This window comes from Apteryx rowi, unplaced genomic scaffold (genome assembly GCF_003343035.1).
Source record: "Apteryx rowi isolate R43461 unplaced genomic scaffold, aptRow1 scaffold_262, whole genome shotgun sequence".
NCBI lineage: Eukaryota > Metazoa > Chordata > Aves > Apterygiformes > Apterygidae > Apteryx > Apteryx rowi.
This window is the reverse complement of record NW_020448997.1, coordinates 697,344-703,343: the sequence shown is the minus strand read 5'-3', so window position 1 is coordinate 703,343 and position 6,000 is coordinate 697,344.

The following is a 6,000-nucleotide window of genomic DNA, read 5'->3' as shown; positions in this document are numbered from 1 at the left end:
CGGGCGCGGAGCACAGCCCGCCGCTGCCGAGCGCACCGCCCGGCGGGTGCGCGCGTCTCTCCCGCGTTGTTGTATGTTTCAGGTCGATAAATAAATGTACAATAGTTAATGTGCAGACACATCAGAGTAATAACAATGGAATGAAATCAAAGGATTATCAATCTCTGTTAGTAACTGCTGAATAACAATGTTGCAGTGTGATTGATAGCGCGCTTCATTTTATGTCTTTTCTATTGCTCTTGATTTTTATAGCAGTATAAACAAACTAAATCATTTCTTCCAAGACTTCAGAGCACAATCGTCTTAGGGGAAGGGGGAAATCAGAGCAGGAAGTCTGCAGGAGGGAAGAGAGCGAGCCTGTCTGACACTTAAGCGTGTCAGAGAAAATGACAATGGGGTATATGTAAAATACCCTAATCGCATTCCTCTTCCGTACACTCTTGTTTTGTCAAGTGCCTGAATTCACCTGGGCAGTGCTGGAGATGTATTTACAAGGATTTTATTCCCCGTCATCTTWCCATCTTCCCAGTGTAGCCAGAAAACTGCCAGTCAAATCCATTCCCTGTTATAATTTAAGGTATTCCCCGCATGATCAGAGGAACTGAAGTTCCTAACAAGGAAAGGCTTTAGCACAATGGCCCAAAATCTTCAGAGTGACAAGAGTGTCTTCAGAAATCACTTCACAGCAAAGTAAAAGGATTTTCTATGACGGATCCAGTGATTTTTCCTCAATAAATAGGTTTTAGATTGTTACACACACGTAGAACTGGAACAAAGGGAACTACCAGAAAATATATTGGTTGCCCCTAATAAAATTTATTTAGACAGTTTACTTCTCATAAAAAATAGAGATTGAATTTCGTACAGGAGTGCCTGCCAAGGGGCCAGGCACTGGGAAATCATTTCCCCCCACCCCTTCCCTTTCTCTCCCCTCCGCAGAGCGCCCAGGAGGCCCGATCCCGGGGTCCTGCCTGGGCCGGCTCTGCCCTCCGCTCCCGCCTCCTGCCCGCGCTGGCCGACCTGCCTCAGCGAGGACCGCAGGATCGGGGCGGGTCGCGTTTGGAAGCAATATAACCCTAATCCTCCAGTGCTGTGACCCTGGGAAAAAAGGGGAGAGAACTTTCCAACCCCCAGAGCTCCCCCCTCCTCTCCCAGCTAAACTCAGGCCCTGATTGAATGAGGCTCTAATATAAACAAGTGTATTTAACCAATTCTGCTCTGATTTAGGAACAGAACCTTCTTTTATCAGAATAATTATATTTGGAGCAAGAAACACGATAAAATAAGGTTAAACTGCTAAAGTCAGCAGGGTGGCTTGGCGTAAATGGCTGATAAGGTTTGTAATTTGATATTTTATTTATGTATTTATTGAGCATCCATCCAGCTAAAGGGACTGCCGTATGCAGAGCGCTGTAATTGCTTTTTACACTTAGCACACGCTCCCAGCGTTTATCAAATGTAACTTTTGGTTGCCTGGCTTGTTTGTGCTGCTTTTTCTGGTATTTCCAGACAGTAGTGCTGAAATATGGGGTATTACTATTCACATTCCTGCTCCTCAGTGCTGCATTGTAACATTGTTCGCTTTAATGAGAAGCGCCTCCCTCAATAATTAACGACCTCACATTTCCCTATTTTCTTGCTTGATGAAAAGAATCAATTTTAATTCACTGTAAATTACAGCTATGCTTTTGAGCGTTATTTGCTTACAGAAAACAAATCAAGTGACTTAGGCTCCTGTTTACTTTTTCACATCGGCATAGCCTAAACACAAATGACAAATCAAACTATATCCTTTCGTTAGGCGTAATATGGAGTTAAGAAATGGAAAAACATAAACACGTGTTTTTATTTCAATCAACCCTTTCGAAAATATGACTTATTCGGAAGTGAAGGACAAGCCTGCCAGCAGCTACACATCCCAATTTAGCCATTCTAGTCAGAGCTAAATACGATGATCATCGCTGCTTTATGACATTAGACTGCATGCAGCATTTTGTAGCTGTAATAAATACACTTCCTTGAAAGCAACTTTTTGAAGTTTAAACACATTCGAGGCAAGAATCATCGCAGCTGATAAGAAATGCAGCTGTCAGATGTTCCGAAAATAGCCTTTCTGAACACGGCAAGGGAAGCGCGAGTCTCTTGTCATCTATTTTCAAATACGTTTAAGAACATCGTTTTCCTATTTGCTTATTTATCTGAATATCTATATCTGTATCTTACTCAAAGGCAACATCTCCTATTGTCTCCTCGCTGGCAGACTGTGGGGAAGCTCTCGACAGTGGATCGGTTGCTTTAGATTGAAAGGATGGCTTCTATCAATTAATTTTCATCAGAACTATGACAACCAGTCTTTTATGGGGAAAAAGCTATTTTAATAAAAGGTATGCCTGACACCCCCCTCCGCTCTCCCCCGTCCAAATGCAAACTCTTTATATAATAAAGTCACCTCCCCTCCTCCCTCCAGCTCTGTACAGTACGTATGTGTGTATAGTCTTTTAGCACAATATTAAGTTGAGAAACTTATAAAAACCGAACCCAAACATAAAGCAGTGTGTTGTAGCTTACTCAATCAGATACGAATTATCGGTGTTATCCCGAAAGCGAAGGGAACGCTAGTATAAAGCATTTTTAAGATACATCTTTATTTTTAGGAAGAGATCTCAGTTCCAGGAAAATTATGCCTCCTGATATTTGAAGAATTTATTTAACATATAAACATTTTTTAATCCGAAATCTCCCCAACTTGCTGTATAAATAAACCCTCAGGCATAGAAAAGAAAGAATATACATCGGTGATTGACTTGGAGTATTTAACTTTCTCCTTTTTAACACCGTATTTTTAATGTCTTCAATTACATAGGTGGTATATAATAATAAGGAACATACATATTTTGTTTGTATGTGTTAAGTTCGCTGCTTTTCTGATTTCTATTTACTCAAGATAAATAATCATATATCAGTTATTCAGTTAGGTGACAAGTCTAGTAATTGGAATAAAAAGAAAACATCTCATCCTTATCTCTTCCTATAACTAGATATAGCGCTAATAAGACTGCATCAATCTTATCTGGCAAATAAATAAAATAGACAAACAAACAAATTCGCCTCCAACAAGTTAATGTGGTGTATCTGAGTGGAAAGTAGATATTTTCACGCATTCTGGAGATGAGGAGTGACTTTTAATAAAATCACAAGAAAAACAAATGTAATTCTGTAAGCAATTTCAGAGCTCAGCCATCTCTCCCGCGCGCCGTTAGTTAGCATTCTCTAGCCGTCCTAACCTTTTCTTTTAAAAACCAGTTAGTTCCAGAAATATGACTGTCACTCAATCTGGGACCTTTCGATCCACCTTCCTTTATTATTTTGGGGGCAATTCTGGAGGTAATATGGCTTATTTTACAAGGATGATTTTTGTTGAATTTTTTTTCCCCTCCCTCTCCCCCTTTCCTTTCCCTCTTGCCCGAGCGCGGCTAATTCGGGGCGTCTATATTCACTCAATTAGAGAAATCTAAAGAGAAAATCGATCTTCCATCTGCAGAAATGCCAGCTTAACAAATTAGATTCTTGTTTCGTGCAGGTGATTTGGTGACAGTCGGGGAATTAGAAGTAATAAGTTGTTGTGCTGGAGACCACCTCCCCGGCCGGGCCCGCGCCCGCGCCCGCCGCGGCGCCGCCTCCTCCGGCCGGGCAGGCGAACAGCCACCGCCACCGCATCTCCCGCTGTAATTAGTGCTGCTGCCCTCCATGTGGGCTCGATTAAACCGTGATTTAGCCGAAAGAAATATAATTATGGCTGCAAATAAAATAATCAGCATTGAAGAGCGATTTCCTTAATGAGATGGAGCGGTTGCACGTCACGGAGTAAAGGGGTCTCATTAAGAGGTGGTAATGAGGCTTGGGTGAATATTGGGAGTTGCACAAAATATCTAAACTGGTGAGAAAGCCAGCGCCGGGCTCCTGCTCCCGGGGCCGGAGCCCTCGGCGAGGCGGCAGCCGCGGCGCCGCCCGGGCGCCACCCGCCCGCCGGGCGCAAGTGCCCCGGCCGCGCTCTGCCCGCCGCCCCGCGCCCGCCCTCCCCGGCCACCGCGGGCGGGCGGCGGGGCACCCTCGTCCCTCTCCCCGCGTGAGAGAGCTCGGTTGTTCGCTGCTAGTTTTTTGAAAGCCGTTAGTGCAGCCATTGGTACCGAGAGGAGCAGCAACGCTCAACAGCGCCATCTTTCCGTGCGGTGGCCGCGTCCGCCCGCTGCTCCCAGCGCTCCGCTCCCCGCAGCCTTGCGCCCAGCCCGCAAGCAGCGCCGGCTATTGCTGTTGTTATTATTACGGTTATTATTTCGACCTCGCCACCCGGCCCCGGCCTCCCTCCCCCGGGGCAGGATTTGCCAGGGCCCTGGGCCGTCGCGGCTCCCTCAAAACCAAAGGCAGAAGCCGCGAGAAGGCCAGCCCTACTTTACAGGCAGTAAAGCAGGGGCGAGCGGCAAAACGCGGGAACGCAGATGAGAACCAAAACAACTAGGAAAATCGGTTACAGCCCCCGCGGGCGAGCGCCGCCGCGCTTCCCCTCGCTAGCCCCAGCACACCCGAAGCCGCAAGATGGCCGCCGCCACGGCCACCTGCCGCGCATGCGGGGGCGGCGGGAAGCGGCGGCCCCGCCGCCCCCGGGCCGACCGAGGGCGAGGAGAGCGCGAAGCGGTGGCCGCAGCCCCGAGGGACGGGGACGGCGAGAGGGGCCGGTCGCCGGCCTCAGCGAGGTGCCCGAGCTACTGCAGGAGGAGCGGCCCGAGCCGAGCCAGCGCTGCCGCTGCCCGGCGGTTTCAGCGCGGAGGCGCCGCCCCTAAGGGCCGGCGCCGGCCCCCGCGGCGGCCGGTGAGGGCCGCGTGGCGCCGGGCCGTGGGGCGGTGCTCGGCGCCTCTCAAAGGGAGCGCCCGGACGAGAGCAAAGTGCTGTGTTTACATAAAATGAAAGGGAAGCGAGTGGGATGGTAGCCTGCCTGGCGTTCCCCAGGGAGATTACGTGCTGCCTCTGCTTTGTGACAGAGGGAAAAGCCTTGTTTTGCTTTCACCCTCAGCTTGTTGTTGTTAATAGTGGAAAATTGGCACATTTTGATGCTTTTCCATCTAATCAAGAAAAACGTCTTGCATATGAAATACTAAAATAAAATAAAGGCCAGGCTATTTTTCTTTCTTTGCTTATGCTCTCAGTAACAAACATGAGATGGACTCTACATTTTGTTCTTAATATCAGCAAAAACATTTGTCCTTTCAGCCTGATACCTTAAATACACAGTAAAGGTCAAGTTTCTTGATTAGGAAAAAGGTCTGTGTGACATTAACAAAAAATCAGGGAGAGCTGTGCTTGGCAGTTGGAGAGCTGAGACTCATGAGAAGGCCGGCGGTCACTGGGTGAAAGTGTGGGACGGCGCCTGTAACCGTGACGCGGTTTTTACAGACTACTTTGTGTGGTCAGTGTATTTGTGCAGGCAGAGGGCTTGTGGCCCTAAAGGATCTACTTGCAGCTTAGCGTTTTAACCTACTGAGGAGTCATGGAGAGGACGTATGCTGCCGGTGATGTCCGTCTCCCATTTTGGTACTTTCTGAAATGATGGAGATGTGCAGGGGCTGGCTGACTCTAGCTCAGGATATCTCGGTGATAGTACTTATACTTATGACCATAATCCATGTTAGAAATTCAAAAGTAGCCTCAATAAGCAAATCAAAGTTATGGAGTTTTTGTGTTTGTTTTTGTTTGTTTTTAAATGACCTCCATCTATGAAGAAACACTTTGGGATTTTGGATGATTGATCCTGTTGGAAGAAAATGTGAATGTTGTTTGGGGGGAAAGAAGAGATCAGGAGTCTCAGAAGACTCCGTTACTGCTGTAAAGAGGTGAAGAACCGCTTTCTCAATTATTTTTTTCTGCTTTCTGTTAGGGTTTCATTTTCAGTCCTTCTACTGTTGTTTGCTTAACCACATGCTCCTTTCTTTTCTGAGTCAACACAAA